Source organism: Mixophyes fleayi, chromosome 4 (genome assembly GCF_038048845.1).
Source record: "Mixophyes fleayi isolate aMixFle1 chromosome 4, aMixFle1.hap1, whole genome shotgun sequence".
NCBI classification, from domain to species: domain Eukaryota; kingdom Metazoa; phylum Chordata; class Amphibia; order Anura; family Limnodynastidae; genus Mixophyes; species Mixophyes fleayi.
The window spans coordinates 176,521,501-176,540,038 of NC_134405.1; positions in this window are offsets into that span (position 1 = coordinate 176,521,501).

Below are 18,538 nucleotides of genomic sequence, written 5' to 3' on the forward strand. Positions count from 1 at the left end.
TGGCAATGCAGCCATCGTCTTTGAATGTATATTACACCCTACATTTATAGTTAAATATGTAAAGAAATGGAAAAAGCCAGTTTGGTTTCTGTCTCTCAAGGCCCCCCTCCACTTGTATAAAATACCAAAAAATTCAGCCATTATAGACTGTACAATATTAATTGACATGGAGAAAGCCAGTTTGGTTTCTGTCTCTCTAGGCCCCCTCCCCTTGTATAAAATACCACAAAATTCAGCCATTATAGACTGTACAATATTAATTGACATTGAGAAAGCCAGCTTGGTTTCTGTCTCTCAAGGCCCCCCTCCACTTGTATAAAATACTAAAAAATTCAGCCATTATAGACTGTACAATATTAATTGACATGGAGAAAGCCAGTTTGGTTTCTGTCTCTCTAGGCCCCCCTCCACTTGTATAAAATACCAAAAAATTCAGCCATTATAGACTGTACAATATTAATTGACATGGAGAAAGCCAGTTTGGTTTCTGTCTCTCTAGGCCCCCCTACACTTGTATAAAATACTAAAAAATTCAGCCATTATAGACTGTACAATATTAATTGACATGGAGAAAGCCAGTTTGGTTTCTGTCTCTCTAGGCCCCCCTCTACTTGTATAAAATACCCAAAAAAATCAGCCATTATAGACTGTACAATATAAATTGAAATGGACAAAGGCAGTTTGGTATCTGTCTGCATCAGATCCTCTCTCCATTAGGAGTAAAATAGAAAACTATTCAGCCGTTATATAATCTAGAATATAAATAGAAATTGAGAAAGGCAATTTGGTATCTGTCTGCATCATAATCATCAACATCATCATTAGCGCCCTCGTCGCCTACACAAATCTCTCCCTCATCCTCTTCTAATTCCAAAGTGGCATCCTCAATTTGGGTATCACCGGCTACACTCGGGCTATTAAGGCAGACATCAGCAGAATGCTCACGATTAGACATCCCACTGTTGGATGGACTCTCCACAGGGATTGTTGTCATTTGTGAATCAGAGCAAATATTCTCCTGTAATGCCTCACTGTTATCTTGCAGCTCGGCTTTGACGCGTAACAGTAGTTGTGCACCAATTGTAGGCTGGGTAACTTTTTGGGATCTGCCACTAATAGCCAAAGGTGAAGGCCTCATTCTCTCTTTGCCACTGCGTGTGTAGAATGGCATGCTTGCAATTTTTTTTTTTATCGTCACTTAACTTTTGCTCAGTTACACTTCTTTTTCGCTTCAATACAGTAAAAAATTTTTGGGTTTTTGTTTTTTGCACTAATTTGAAAACACTCTGTTGTTTGACATCACCTTGGCCAGATGACGTACTGGGAACACTAACATCAGAACTGGTGACAGAACCTGGTTGCTCATTCAGATCATATGTGGACTGCTTTGAATCCATTCTGAGCGCAAACCACTGGGGAGTGCTAAAAATTATTTGGTAGATACTGCTGACAGATATGACTTTTGACAGCCAGAAATATTAATGCACAATTAGGGAGGACACCCCAAAAGCACTGAGGAGTGCTAAAAATTATTTAGTAGATACTGCTGACAGATATGACTTTTGACAGCCAGAAATATTAATGCACAATTAGGGAGGACACCCCAAAAGCACTGAGGAGTGCTAAAAATTATTTAGTAGATACTGCTGACAGATATGACTTTTGACAGCCAGAAATATTAATGCACAATTAGGGAGGACACCCCAAAAGCACTGAGGAGTGCTAAAAATTATTTGGTAGATACTGCTGACAGATATGACTTTTGACAGCCAGAAAAATTTATGCACAATTAGCGCTGGGGAGTGCCAAATATTAAGAAAAAATAATAAACCTCTATCCTCCTCTCTGCACTAGCGATTTTGGTTAGAGCAATTGCAAGAACAATATTGTATTATCTGTCCCTGCTCTAATCAGCCTATGACTACACCCTGCTCTCTCCCTCTGTCAAATGGCGATGGATTGCTGTGGAGGCGTGTATTTATAAAGTTGAAGTATCGCGAGAACCGAGCCCCGAGATCCGATGACGTTCGGCCTCGATTTGGATTCGGAACGGGCGGGAGAGTACCGAGCTTCTCAGCTCGGTACTCGGATACCCAAAGTTCGGGTGGGTTCGGTTCTCGGAGAACCGGACCCGCCCATCTCTAGTTTTAAGTGAGGGAAACAAAAATGTGAAAAAAAAAGCTTGTGCCTTAATAAAGAGAAAAACACCTATCTAATAAAGGTGAAAGATTACTGTAGAAAAGCATAAAATTGCCATCATGCTATTCTACCCAAAATATTAAAAAGCATACCAGCAGCACTTAATTCCCTTCTCTCAGCTAGATCCCAGCACCTGCAATCTATACTGTCATCATCCTCACCCTCATAAGTGTGTACGTCATCCTTACATAATACTAATTCATGCCCGCTGGAATCCACCATTACAGAAGTCTCTGTACTTTCATGTAATTGCCGGTAATGGGCTTCCATGTGGAATTTGTAGTTCATTTTACAACAGAGCTGTCACGTTTTTGTGCAATTCTTTAGACTAGACCAAATGTCAAAATGTTGTGCTGACTCCTCTGCAATACCACTGGATGTCTTGGGAAATCTAAGTTTTTTCCTAGCAGCAGTTGCCAAAGAAACTGAGGGAGGATGAGTCGTTGTGTCGTGTACCAATTGAGCTGTCAGCTTGCTGACCAGAAGCTCATTGCATCTCGAGATCTAGGTCAGCTGGAAAGAAAGAGAAGACATAGCTGTTCAACCTAGGATCATGCACAGTTGCCAAAATATATTGATCTCAAGAAGTTGATAACTCTTGGATCCTGGCAAAGCGAATAAAGTACTTGATTTGCAAGTCCTACATAGTTAGCGAAATTGCCAAGTTTCATCTCCTGCTTCAATTTATCTATCTGCTTTTCTAAAAGTCTAATTAGGGGAATCACTTGACTCAAGCTAAGTGTCTGAACTCACTTCACATGTGACTACTTAAAGTGGTTTCAGCACCTTGCACAACACGGAAAGTTTTTTTCACTGCGCTGGACTAAAGTACATTCCCCTCAATTTTGATTCTTCTTGCAGCAGCTGCAATCTCTTACATGCTGTTGCAGAATGACGAAAATCATCCGAATTATTTTGGAACACAAACAGCATCTCCAGCATGTCACTGTCATTTTTTAAAAAGCTCGGTAACACCAAGTTGATTGTGTGAGCAAAACAGGGAATATGATGAAATTCTCCCCGCTGTAATGCTTTCACTGGTGGTGTTATCACAAATGACATATACTCAGGAGAGTCCAAGCCGAATTCGAATGTTGCAATGAGATCCCTTAGTTTTTCAAACAGGTTGTCAGCGGTATGCCTCTTAGTGTAGCCGGTGATACACAAATGTAGGATACCACTTTGTATTTGCAACAGGATGAGGGTGATATTTGTGTAGATGACGACGGCGCTAATGAGAATGTTGATGAGGGTGAGGTTGTCTGTGTAAGTCCTGCACGAGTGGAAACAGTTCATGCCAGTGATAAGAAGAAGTCAATTGTCATGCCTGGGCATAAGACCAAAAAATCTACCTCTGTGCAATTATTTTTACCCATTCCTGACAACAGTTCTCTAGCCATTTGTAGCATTTGTAAAGTCACACTGACAACACCTTCCTCATCAATATCCACACAAGTGATCAGAGTTAGTCCTGCATCCAAGTTTCTAAGGCTAGATGACTTCTCCCCTATCCAGGATTACTCTGAAGAATTCTTGAGCGTTAGTCCCGCTGCTGCTGCTGCTGGGATTGGATCTTCAACCCAGAAGTAGACCAAGAAGATGACTACTAGCAGTTTACAACAAATGACTGTTAAACAATCCTTTGCAAGAGGAAACAAGTAAGGAAGCTGTCACCCAATTGCAAAGCAGATCACAGACGTCATGGCAACTATGTTAGTGTTAGATCTGTGTCCTATATCCACAAATAATGCAGCTGGTTTTAGATAGTTAATTGCAATCCTGTGTCCCCGTTATCAAATTCCATCACGACACCATTTTACTAGAAAAGCAATTCCTCACCTCTACCAGAAGGTGCCATAAAATGTAATTATTGGGCTACAAAATGCCATTCTACCCACTGTACACTTAACCACAGATATGTGGACAAGCGGAATTGGGTAAACTAAATATTATGTGACTGTGACAGTCCACTGGGTTGCTAAATTGCCTTCAGCAGCAGGAACAGCAGCAGCATGTACCCAACAACGCCAGATTACTAAGAATCATACCGATGACAACCTGTTTGACAAACTAAGGGATATCATGACTTATCCCGTTTGGACTCTCCTGAGGCAGCACAGTGGCCTAGTGGTTAGCACGTCTGTCTCACAGCACTGGGGTCATGAGTTCGATTCCCGACCATGGCTTTATCTGTGTGGAGTTTGTATGTTCTCCCTGTGTTTGCGTGGGTTTCCTCCGGGTGCTCCGGTTTTCTCCCACACTCCAAAAACATACTGGTAGGGTAATTGGCTGCAATTAAAAAAAAATTGACCCTAGTCTCTCCCTCTCTGTGTGTGTGAATGTGTGTCTATAGTAGGGAATTTAGACTGTAAGCTCCAATGGGGCAGGGACTGATGTGAATGAGTTCTCTGTACAGCGCTGCGGAATTAGTGGCGCTATATAAATAAATGATGATGATGATGATGATGATATGTCATTTATGATAACGCCACCAATATTGTGAGAGCATTACAGCTGGGTGAAATCCATCACATTCCCTGTTTTGCTCACACAATCTACTTGGTGGTACAGAGCTTTTTGAAAAATGACAGAGACATGCAGGAGATGCTGTTTGTGGCCCGAAAAATTTTGGGACACTTTCGGCATTGGGAAAGGAGGGGAAATGTATTTTAGTCCAGCACAGTGCAGAATACTTTCTGTGTTGTTCAAGGTGCAGAAATGATTCAAAGTAGTCATCTGTGAACTGAGTTCAGACACTGAGGGCTTCAGAAAATTGATTCCCTTAATTAGACTTTTGGAAAAGCACCTTGAAAAATTGAAGGAGGAGATGAGACAAATAAATTATGCTAAAGTATGTTGGACTTGTAGATGAAGTACTTTAATGGCTTCCCCAGGATCGAAGAGTTATCAACTTCTGGAAATCCTATCACTACATTTTGGCGACTATGCTTGATCCTAGGTTTAAGAGCTATGTCTACTCTTTATTTACCACTGTCCCAGATCACAAGAGTTGCAGTGAGCTCCTGGTGAGCAAGTTGACAGCTGAAGTGGTGCCTGATACAACGGTATCCCCTCCTTCAGTTTCCCATGCTACTGCTGCTAGGAAAAAACTAAGCTTTTCTAGGAGACCCAAGGATGATGCAGATAATTTAGCAGAACATTTTGACATTTGGTCTGGTCTAAAAGAATCGCCCAAAAATCGTGATAGTTCTGTCATAAAATGAACTACAAATTCCATGAGGAAGGCCTTTACTGGCATTTATATCAAAGTACAGAGACTTTGTAATGGTGGATTCCAGCAGGGACGAATTAGTATTGTGTGAGGATGATATACACATCGATAAGGGTGAGGATGATGACAGTGTAGATTGCATTTTCTGGGATCTAGCTGAGAGATGGAAGCTAACTGATGCTGGAATGCTTATACATTTTCGGGTAAAATGACATGTTGGCAATTTTATGTTTTTCTACAGTAAAGTTTCACCTTTATTAAAGATGTGTTTTTTTCTTTAATAAGTGTGGCAAGAGTCCGCTACTGCAGAAGCACACGTGAACAACTTCTTCCTTTTTATGTAGCTTTATTGTCAGGATAGTAAATTTTTTGACACCGTATACTTTCACAGCAATTATGGAGACCCTAAACGCTAGCTATACATAGACCAGCTCTCTCTCAGGACCAGCCAGCTTAACCAGCGTTGGTCTCCATGCATAAATGATACAAACAAACTTTTATACCTGATACTCCTCCCCCAGCCTTAGCTTGATGGACAGGTGACACACCCACCTTCTCTTTAAAAGGAAATGCCCCATCACTGGCTCTGTTTGTACTAAAAGACACACCCTGTTTGTTTGCTGAGAGGAAGGATGTAATGGTTTTTTCCTGCGTGGATGAATTAATATTGTGTTAGGATAATGTACATACTGATGAGAGTAAGGATGAGGCTGAAGATGATGACAACAACATCTTGCCACTGTTCATTGACAGCACTGTTACCTTAGCTGCCTTAAGCCCACTGTTCCTTCTTTTGTGGGGGTCCAATCAAACCAAGTACTTCAGCCACAAAAGTGGCACTCCTTGTCGCTGAAGTGCTTGGTTTGTTAAAATGTGCATGTCCTTTTTAAGATCCATTAGAATGGTGGGAGGGTCCCAAGGAAAAATTCATCATGTACCACTTTTCCTTTCAGCTACCGCTGTGTGCCAATGTTTCCTACATGTGCTTTAAGTGCTGAAGTTTGTTTTCGATCTTCCTTTTAATTGCTTCTCTCTCGTATGTGTAACCACATATTTTGTTCTTCACTGGGTTCACCATGTCCAACTGTCTTATAGGAGTGCTCTAAGTGATGGTAATCTCCCCATCTTTATCTTCCAAATCTTCGTCTGCAGGGGCCGGTGACACACCCATTTGTTTTCTCAGGTCTCTTAGCTGTTCTTTAGACTACCTCAGGTCCTCCTCTGTATTATTCTTTTGAAGCGCAGTGTATCTCTCGTGTACAAGCTCTCTTAAATTCGGCATCTCATCCGGTGCGTCACATTTTAATTTAAGTACGGTCTCCTCAACTGCATCTATATATTAGTTTAAATCTCTGTTGAATGCAGTGAATTCAAACATGACGGATTCCATGCTGCCCACATGTTCCGTGTCACAGTCTGTCTGAAGCAGATGTAATGCCACTCCAATTTTAATATTCATTCCTGTGTCTACAAAAGTTTGGCAGTAATTCAGGGATGAGAGGGAAATATCCACAGAGGAGAAGGAGATTAAAGATGCAGCATGAGCAGACATGGTTTAATAATGTAGAGTTCATTGACAGCACTGTTGGGCTTAAGGCAGCTAAGCTATTAGTAAAAACATCTCTAATATCTATCTAGAGGTGCGCCCATACAGATATTTGTTTGTAACATACAAAGAAAAAACAAACATATATTTCTAGAGGGGCACTCTGGGATGTGAGACGTAATTAAAACTGTTTTTAAAACTTGTGCTTCAAAAATTGTTTTCAAAAGTTTATTAGTAATTCATTAAAAGTAAGTCAACATCCTGATTGTATACATTATAGCGTGTTGTATACATTATAACTGTTTGTAAATAATTTAGTTCTTTAAAAAAAATCCTTATTGGAGCCTGAAAGATTGAGGGTTTTTTTTATTTTTGGATTTCTGACACCCCCCCCCCCCTCTTTCCCAGTGTTGGCTGCTATTTTGTGACAACCAGCCTCCATGTGCCTGGAAATAATCCCAATACTTAAGTGTGATATTGAGCACAATAATTTGCCTTCCTGTTAGAAAGGGAGTGAAAATGCACTTTTTTATTTCTTACGCTTCCATCTGAGAAAGTGTTATTTATCTTCACCTATTCATATTGTTATTTATGTATATTATTTACAATCTAATTACATGTTTGACTTTAGAAAATTGAACCATTTGTTCTCCTTTGTATTGTGTATTGTGTATTAATTGCAAACACGATTTAAAATAGCAGTACAATATTTCTGTGCATTATTAATTGTATTTGTATTACTAATCTCAAATGTATTATAATAATGAGGCTCAATATTTAGTATTTTTTTTTTTCAATTTTTCCCTGATTGCCAGTTATAAATGAACTCTTACACATAGTAATATCAATGAGTAAGTTGTAATAATATATACCCAGAAAGGTCAGACAGTGGTATCTTCTGTGATATGCCTATATGGGTTAATTTTCAGCCAGTGGTGTAGTTACTGTTGGCTGATATATAGTAAAGTTAGTGAAATAGCTATCAATGAAGCACTAGTATTATGTTAGTATTAGAATAACATTCTATTATAACTGGTTCTCTAATCCATACAACAGGTCCAAAAACCTGTCTAAAAAAGTGTGCATTAAATAGTTATTAGATAATACACAAATTGGCAGCACAGATCTATTAGGCTGTTACTGACAAGTCAATTGTTTCATGACCTGTCTAGAAGAATGTGTCTTCAAAGCTCTTTTTAGTGGTGCAGCTGAGAATATGTAGCACAAGTCTGCTAAGTTGCCACTCACAATAGCTGTTATCGCACTCACTCAATGTATTGCTGGCTAACCTCCTGCTGAAACAGCACAGTCTAAGCCCTATCTGAGGGACCATTCATACAAACATCAACAATTTTAATTCTGAGACATACAGTAGATAGCGCAAAACGTTAATGCTCATTTTGCTACATAGGCTTTTTCAAGGCAAGCAGAGGAAAAGCCCTAATTGATTCTTTATAGTCTTCCAGTCAGACGGCCCTTAATGACATTACCAGCGACCAATCGCGGTGCTCCATTTGTAATTATGTTGACGTGGATGATTGGCATATCTCTTGGTCAATCAGAGAGCTTGATGTGATGTAATCATGCCCTTATTATTCATTCACTGGTCTAATTGTGCATAGTGTTTTATCTATGGGGACTAATTTATGTATATTTCCTTGCATCATTATTGAATGAGAAAGAGTATATATGCTTAATGGAGGAATATATACTGTGAGAATATATTGCGATATTAGGGTCTAGTTAACTGAAGGTGTATGTTGTGGGCTAATCTGATGTTTACCATTCATGTTATGCTCCATTAGGGGATAACATGGATGACTTTAAATATTCAGATATGGTGTTACAATATACTCCATTGTAAGGAAGTGGCAGTTATGTCTGCATATTGTTCATGGTCAATGATTGTGGATAAGGATGTAACATGGCAGTTGACGAGTATAAATTCCACTGGAGGTTTATGTGGGTCTTTAGAACTAGCTAGCTCTTATGTGTGCATACCAATGGTTGTAGGAATTAGTCTATGTTTTCTGAGAGGTTAGATGTAAGGGATTTAATTCCAAATACATTGGTCTTACTGGTGGTTTTGTCCAATGTTTGTGTATCTTTGCTAGGTAGTAGAAAACAGAGAGCCAAAGATGTGGATCAATTAGAAATTCATGCTCTTTCTTATTCAGCATACCTCAGCTTTTTATGAGAAGTGAGGTCAGTTTGTTGTAGTAGACGAATGTGGGGTAACTTTTAAGTTGCATGTTAAGGAGTCTGTGTGCTTCTTCTATGCAGCCAGCTTTGTTCTATGACTATTCCTCCTACGTTTCAACTGGTTTGGTGATTATGTGTGTTTAGTGCTTCTTTTCTTGAGTGGTGTGGTTCCGCTTGTGATGTTGGACATGATTTTTCTTAAATCTTCTTCTACTAGGCTCTCATAGATTTGTATGAAGGGGCATTTGTGGTGTTGTGAGAAGAAATTGGATTTGTTTTTCATGTTGATGTGAGTGTACTTGTATCACAGACCGGGCCCACCGATCGCTCGGTCGGGTCCCAGCCTACTTACCTGGGTTCGTAAGCCCTACCCCGGAACGCAGTCAATACCAAATCCTGGTTCTCTGAAGTGCTGGAGGCTTTCCGAACCCTTAACACTGCCTTCTCCACCACTCCTATCCTCAGACAGCCTGACACTACGTTACCTTTTGTCCTGGAGGTAGACGCTTCAGCTGTGGGAACTGGAGCCGTTCTTTCCCAGGAGTATCCTCCGACCAAAAAGCTTCACCCATGTGCCTATTTTTTACACAAATTCCTTCCTGCTGAAAAGGAACTTCTGACAATCAAATTAGCCTTATCTGAATGGAGACACCTGTTGGAAGGCTCAGTACATCCTGTCACCATTTTCACCGATAATAAGAATTTGTCATATTTTAAGACTGCACAGTGTCTTAACCCGAGCCAAGCATGTTGGCCACTCTTCTTCTCAAGTTTTGATTTATGCACCACCTTTAGGCCTGGGTCTAAGAACAAAAAGGCTGACGCTCTATCTTGAGCCTTCTTACAAGAACAAGAGAGTGACGAATTCCTGGAGCATCCTATTCTGGATCCTACCAGTCTACAGTCTGCCTCCTTGTCTTCCACATTCTCTCCACCTTCGGGCAAAACATTTGTACCCTCCAATATTTGTAAAAAACTTCTTCACTGGTTCCATGCCTCCCGCTTCTCAGGCCATACAGGAATATGTAAAACCACAGAGATTCTTTCTATAAACTATTGGTGGCCATCTCTTCATACAGATGTCAAGCAGTTTGTGGCTGCTTGTGACATCTGTGCTCAACAAAGGACACCTCAACATCTGCCTCTGAGTCTCCTTCCTCCAAGTAAAAGGTTCAATACTGTATGAGTAATTGTGGACCGATTCTCCAAAATGGTACGCTTTGTTCCTCTCATTGGCTTTCCATCAGCCTCTACTTTATCACAATTATTCATCAGGGAGATTTTCCACTTTCATGGTCTACCCTCCAAGATAGTCTCTGATCATGCGGTCCAATTTACCGCCAGGTGTTGGCGGGTCCTTTGTAAACTTTTAAATATTCAGCTTAACTTTTTCTCTGGGTATCATCCAAAATCCAACGGCCAGATGGAGAGAGTTAATCAGGATCTGGAGACATTCAACAGAATATATTCATCTGCTACTCAGAAGAATTGGTCTGATCTTCTGCACTGGGAAGAATTTGCCTACAACAACAGTGGCGCACGCACGGGGGGTTTCTGAGTCTCCAGAAACTAACTGAGTCCCCCTGCGCTAACTAAGTGGCCACCATAGCGGCACTGTCCTATACAGCAGCCGCGGCGCTGTCAAAGAAGCGTCCGCAGCGGTGCTGTATTGTATACAGCACCGCCGCGGACGCTTCTTTGAAAGCGCCGCGGCTGCTGTATAGGACAGCGCTGCCAAAACGGAGCTGCTGCGCATGCGCTCTCTCTCATGGGTTGTTTTTTTTTTTCAGTCAGGGGGGGAAACCCCCCTGACAATCCTATGTGCGCCCCTGAACAATCTCTACCACGAATCTACTACATATTCTCCTTTCTTTAAGATTCATCCCACTCTGCCTAAATTCACGGCCCTCCCATCCACCCAAGTTCCTGCTGTTGGCAATTTATGGCGTGACTTCTAAGCTATCTTGTTTGAAATGTCTCAAGAATTCTTCATATTGGTACAAGTTTTTTGCTGACAAAAAAAGATGAGCTTTTCCACCTTTGAAGATTGAAGATCGTGTTTGGTTGTCTACCAAAGTTTGCTCCTAGGTTCATTGGACCCTTTAAGATTCTACAAGTCATCAATCCTGTCACTTTTAGATTGAAACTTCCTCCTTCTCTTCGGATCTCCAACACATTCCATGTCTCACTCCTTAAACCTTTAATTATAAACCGATTTTCCTCCCTTTTCAGTTGTTCCTTCTTCTCTGCATACGCTACCTGATGAAGACAAATTTTTTACGAGGTTGTTCGAGGAGGAACTAAATATTTGTTGGACTGGAAAGGTTTTGGCCCAGAGGAACGTTCCTTGGTCAATGATGTCAATGCTCCTAGTTTCTTAAAACAACTTAATTCCAAATTTTCCGACAAACCCAGTCCTAAGTGTCTGGTGTTCACCTTTAAAAGGGGAGGGTACTATCACATACCGGGCCCGCCGATCACTAAGTCGGGTCCCGGCCTACTTACCTGGGAGGTCACTGGTCCATTTCCCTGTTGGGAGAACACCGCAGGCTCCTCTGTTCGGTGCCATCTTGCTTCCGGTCTGCGTATGCGCAAATCAGTCCTTTAACAGCTCCTATCCTTTCCTATTTGTTTGCGCCCTCTACTGGTTCCATTATTTAAGAACACCTGTTCTTTGAGTCTTCCCTCAGTGTGGATGTGTTTCTCCTGGCTCCAGTACTCCCAACAGTTCCTGAATTTCTGCCACAGTCCAGTGTACTCTGCAATTCCTGTTACAGTACTCTCTACAATTCCTGAATTTCTGCCGCATACCATATACTATCCTGATCCAGTACCAGTGCTCACCAGCATCCCTGGACCTAAGTATTCAGTCTGCCACAGTCCAGTCTACTCTGCAATCCCTGTTACAGTACTCTCTACAATTCCTGAATTTCTGCCGCATACCATATACTATCCTGATCCAGTAACAGCGCTCACCAGCTTCCCTGGACACAAGTATACAGTCTGCCACAGTTCCTTGGACTCTTCAGTCCTTGCTACAGTGCTTTCAACAAATACCTAAACCTCCGCCTCATGCTGTCATACTATTTCTGATCCAGTACCTGTGCTCATCCGCATACCTGGACCTAAGTATACAGACTGTAGTAGTTCCTTTTATGCCATCAGTCCACCAGTATTCTAACTTGTACATCTGGCCTTCCTCACAGTAGTAGTTCCGCACTAGATCATGCCTAATACCTGTTTGGAGGACCGCAACCTGCTGCTCGGAAGCAGCCAAGCCCATATCCCTGGTGAATACCTTCCGAGTCGTTAGTTTCCGCACCTCTCTAATGGACTGTGCTAAACTAGGCTGGTCTAAAGGGTTCTCTGATCGCAGTGTCGTGACAACTTGTGTTATTGTGGTGGTCTTTTCACTGTAAGCTTCCTTTTGATTCATTATGTATTGCTTAAGGCACATCTTTCTTGTGAATCTGTGAAGGTCAGTGTATGTGTTGAATTTGTCCACTTTATTGCTGGGGACATATTTGAGTCCTTTATCGAGTAGGGATATGGTAGAATAGGTCAGATGAAGTGTGCTGAGATTCTGTTTAGCCCTTTCTTAAACACATTACAAACCCCTGGAGTCCTCGCATTGCCCCTTAAACAGTATAAATCTAACAGTCGCACTTCCAAATGATATCAATGTCACTGATGGTATCTTCTCATGCTGAAATTGTTGACAGTCTTTTTTTTAGGAAGTGGTAAAATTGAGTGCAGGTCTGCATTACGCCATTCTGAGTTTTCCTGCCAATGTCACTGGTGTCGGGATTGTGATCATTGCTAAAACCTACCCCACATAATAATAATAATTATTATTATTATTATATGCAACATCTTATGAATTGCCAAACAAAATCAGTAAGTGTGGTCTACAGTAAAAGCAAACAATTAAAGTTAAGGGTCCTAGAACATGTTAGCAATATGTGAAACATGGTTGATAACCATATATTTCCAAGCATTTTAAACGGTTAGTGGACCACCGAGGTTCACTGTCGCCAAAACAAGTGTCTAGAAATAAAAAATGGGCAAGACAAACAGATCAGTACAGATCAATAGGACTACAATACATATTTTCATATATATGTCTCATAAAAATAAGATAAGCAAGGAAATAGCTACAATCAGTAGAAGAAAAGTGAAAGTAGTGTAAAAAACTAATGTTGCAAATATAATCAAAATAGTCGAAGCACCTCTATTGTTGGTCCCATGAAAAGACAGAAACCAAATCTCCTGCCACCTGCCACTCTGATTATCAGCAATAATGCAAGAAGTGATAACTGCTTTGGCATTCAGTGGGTGGCATTGCTGGGTGTATTAGCTGTAAAATGACCAGAAGTGTAAGGGTGGTCCAAATCAGATCTCCTCTTTTATTAATACTATTTTTTTTTACGTTGTTTTTTAATGAAGGAACATAATTCTTCCAGTCTTGACGATCTTAACATACAAATACATTTAAATAATGTGTAAATAAAACACATTTCTGGTTTCATATTTTAATCAGAATTGGCAGGTTTATTGCCCTTTAATAAAGCAAAATGTGTGGTAACCATTTTGGATTGTTTCAACTTTCAAGTAGCGATCTTAAGAAGGATAATGTTACCGCAGTGTTGGACTTCATGCTCTTTTCTGTTCTAATAACATCCAAATGTATTTCTGTAAAGTGTTATATTTTAAGATTCATAACCTCAATCATTCCATTTGTTTGGATGAAATAATTCTAAGCGTTCAGCATTTGTAATGGTCATGTGCTAGTTACATACAGTACTCATTTATCTAGCCACTATAAATAGAGGAATCAGATGGCTTACACCCAACGTGGCTATAGCTGTTTAAATATTTGATGATGACTCCAAGAGATCAGCTGCCAGTAAATGTGTCAGTCACTGAGTATGTTTTGTAGATGTGCTAAATTCAGCTGACTGACAGGATTTTTGTCAGCCCACTGAGTGGCTTCCTAGTTTGGCATTCAAATTTTACTTATATATTACTGGGAAATATAATACAAGTACTACTACTTGTCAAATAGTGGCTTAAAGAGCATATCATTATATGTGATGATATATATCAGATTATCTACCCATACTGTAAATAGTTGCCTATATTAGAAGTCACAGAAGAGTTGGTTCTGTGCCTATTTGCTTTGTCAGTTTATGGAATTACAGGGGGGTGGCAGAAAGCTAATCATCTACAGTAGGCCATCAAATATTCCTTATAATGCAAATGTTTACACACATACTGGTACATCACATATACTCCTTTACATACACACAAACATGCAAATCAGTGATGAGCAAAGTTGTGTAAACATTTTGTGCAAATCATTTTTAGTAGAGGAACAGGTTGTTTTACAGAAGTGTGAAATTCCAGCTATACAAACTTTAAGTTCTGCTTTACCCTGGCATTCCACAGAATAGTATTCCCCAGTCTAAATGCTACATTTCGCTAAACTAGGGCATTGACAGTGTAAATTAATTCTGCTCTGTGGTGTGTTTGTTGTAGGACTGGGTATTTCAGGCAGAACAAAAATGATAGGAACACTTAGTGCCAAATATAGCAGAAGAAATGTGTTAAAATCCGCAGACAAATGCGGAATCAGGAGAATGTACATCAGTTTTTGAAAACGTTGCTTTAGCTGTGATATTCAGTCCTTCAATAAATAATAATTTGTAGATATTGACTAAGATATAATGTACAAACACAGAATTAAAAACATTTATAATGCACCACAGGTGTTAGAGCTAAAATAGAAAGTGCAAAAGACAGTTGTATATATAAAGTACCAGACATGTATGAATCCCCTAAAATTTTACTTCAATGTTCACAAATTGCAACAAAATTAAAATTATTCTACAAGGGAATCAGTAAATTGCTCCAATTCACTCAAATTTGCCAGATCCCACTGCTGATTAACCCCCTACCCCACTTACTCTCAAAACCTCCCCCCAATCCACCCCTTCCATCCCACACACACAAACACACACACACACACACACACACACACACACACACACACACACACACACACACACACACACACACACACACACACACAGTGCCTGTCTGTCATGTTGCACACAGCAAATTAGAGCTAGGAGAGGAGCTTGTTAAGTTTTGTTTGTATTCAGATAAGTGTATTGATTTACTTTATTTTATTTTTTTTACAATAATTGTTTTTATAAGTGTTTTTTATGAAGATGAATGCTGAGTAAGAAAAACATTGGCCTTCAGGCAGAGGCTTCCGCAGCCCCTGTTAGCATTGACTGTAGTAAGTCAAGCAGCTGTAGTGGCAGATCATTGTGCTGATGTTACCAACAAAAGCGCAAGTAAATGTTACCAACAACAGTGCTAGTGTAGCATCTGCTCTTGCGCTACCTGTAACTGCTGCAGTCTCACAAAAGGCTCAGATTTCAGTAGGCAATGGTGACTTTCCAGACCATATGTTTAGTCCCAAATTAGAAGAAAACAATTTCAGCAGAGAGTGGCATAACTTTTGGGAAGGACCACATTTACCTCTGCTCTTGCTAGGTAATTTATGTTACACTGCAAGCATTGTCTATGGCAAACGTCTATTTAATAGTGGTCACAGATCCTGCTCATGCCATGGCCTCTGACAGAGACAGTTCTGTCAGTGTTGGCCTGATTGGGATTGCTCCTGCAGTTTTACCACTACATAAGAGAACGCTCTACCTTCTGCTAAGTGTATGTTACATTATATTTTGTTTGAGCCTGTTCTTACTGACCCATTGAAAGTAGACTCTGCAAATTCACTTTTACTTGAATCACATGATATTTGTTTTCGCGTATTCATCTGTCCCTGTAGTTATTACTACTTCCTGCTGTGTGCATTTTCTCAGGAGTAAGTACCAATACTCTTCCTGCCTGGTCATCTGACTGTTATCACATAAACATTAAAAATTTGGTTAAACTTTATCACACACACTCTTTGCTCGGTCAGTCGTCTTTAAAGACTGCCCAATTATTAGTGTAGATCACTAAATTGTCTTTCTAATTGTCTTGGGTCACCATTGCTCTGCATATTGGTTTGATCATCCATGTTCTTGTACTTGCAAGATTGCTTCCGCTGTCCTAAATGCTGCTGCAGCCCTTATTTGTGTTCTCTGGATAGTAGATCAATCTGTCGAACGCATGTATCCTGACCAGGGCTGGATAAACCCGAGGTCTAACTGGGCTACAGCCCAGGGGCCTCGGGCATCCAGGGGGCACTTGACAGAGCTCAGCAGAATTACTGACCGGCCCGATCAATGCTGAGCTCTGTCACTGCAGTCCTCCTTCTCCGGCGCTCAGTAATCTCCTTACTGAGGAAATCTCGCGAGAGTGTCACGAGATCTCCTCAGTAATCGCGCCCCGGAAGGAGGACTGCAGTGACAGGAGAAGGTAAGCGCTTGGCGGGGGGGGCGGTCGGCTAACAGGGGGGCCAGGCTGCTAACGGGGGGGGCCTCACGGGGGAATGGGGGCCCCCTTAGCCCAGGGGCCTCCAGTCCGTTAATCTGGCCCTGATCCTGACTTTCTTTTGGAAGCTGGTCAAAAGAATGTGCATCGGTTACAATGACTACAAAATATCAAGCTTGGAAAGTCAACATGTTAAAGAGTTCTTATGACCCTTTGCGACGTAAAAAAAAGCAAGTAAAAACACAGACACATTTTTTTTCAAAAAAAACTTTTTAAATATTTTAAATCTCACCAAAACCCCTAGGATCTTCTTTATTGACATAGTTCAATTGGAATTGTTTTTTTGTAATCTAGAGGAAATAAATTAAAAAGCCCCATGACATGCTGAGAAGTGCTTCACTCCTAGCATCAGAGTTAAATAACTATGAACAGAATTGACCAGGAGGGTCAATAGCCACTGGATCAATCAGAAATGTTTTCCTATGCTGGCCGCTGTGATTGGCGAAATGGCTATTCACCCTCTCAGTAAATTGAAAATTAAGAGTGTTTGTTTTTGCAGTGATCTAGGCTCCACCATCCCTCTTCACTGATACATCACTTGCATATAGACCTGTTTTCCATTTCATTCTCATAAAATTCCCAAACTGATGATTTTAGGCGTGAAGGTGACTAAAAAATCTTCAAGAGGTCTTGCGACCTCAAGAAAAAAACCTCTCTCAAATTTATATTTTCCACAGTTATCAACCTTCAAATTTCAATAAAAGTAATTTATGTTCCAGCAAGTTGTTGACTCTTATTTATGATTATGCTTTCAATATAAACATATGAAAAAGAATATTCTGCATAAAACTGACTCTAAACTCTATATCCTTAAATAAAGTGAACAAGATGCTACACTGCAGGAACTAAATGCAAACATAAAATTGAAAACATACATACAAAGGTTGGAATCATATCAGAAATAAACAAGAATATTTCCATATGTTGGATCAGGGCCTACATTCAAAACTTTGTTCCTTTGTGACCTTTACTGACTCTTTGTGCACGCACTATGCACTTGCATATAGACCTGTTTTCCATTTCATTCTCATAAAATTCCCAAACTGATGATTTTAGGCGTGAAGGTGACTGTTTTTATAGGTGATTTATGTGCTAGGGCTGCCATTAGACACTAGATAAATCCCTAGAATCAACGTAATGAGGTCTTCATCTGTAGCAAGCCATCTTTCCCGTATTTGAAGGTACTTGGATGCCCCAGGACTTGTGCTCAAGGTAGCAGGGACTTATCTGAGTGCTAGCTTAGCAATGGGATATTGGAGACCAGAAGAAAGTCTCAGACGGACTGCTTTCAAAGTGAAACACCAGAACCAAGGCTAACTGTGAGCAAGAGAATAACCAGAGACAAGCCATACACAATTTCCATCCAGTTTAAAAAAAAACAAATATACACACATGATCTCTTTGTTAGTGTATGTCCATAAAATGATGGGTGTACTACAGAGACTCAATCATCTACATGCCACTAAAGATACTTACCTGAAATATTAATTGAGTTCCATTATACCGATAATGATGTGGATAAATGTTAGGAACCCCTCCAGCCGGTACAACAAAACCCGGAGTCTGCTCCGAAAGTCTGGTGTTCACTGTTGCTCCTATTGGTGGGGACAGACTTGGCTGCAAACAAACGGAGGGTCGTGAAATGTGTACCGGCTGTGGAGAACCCAGGAACAGAGAGTTATGGTAGACAGTGTATCCAGAGAACAAGCCGAGGTCAGAGGTCACTTGCAAGCAGGAATAGTCGGTAAACACGCCAAAGGTCGGGGTCAAATGCACGGTAGCAAGGTCCAAGGTACAGGCTTACTTAGGTTACTTAGATTAATTAGCCCACAGCCAGTGTTCGTTGCAGC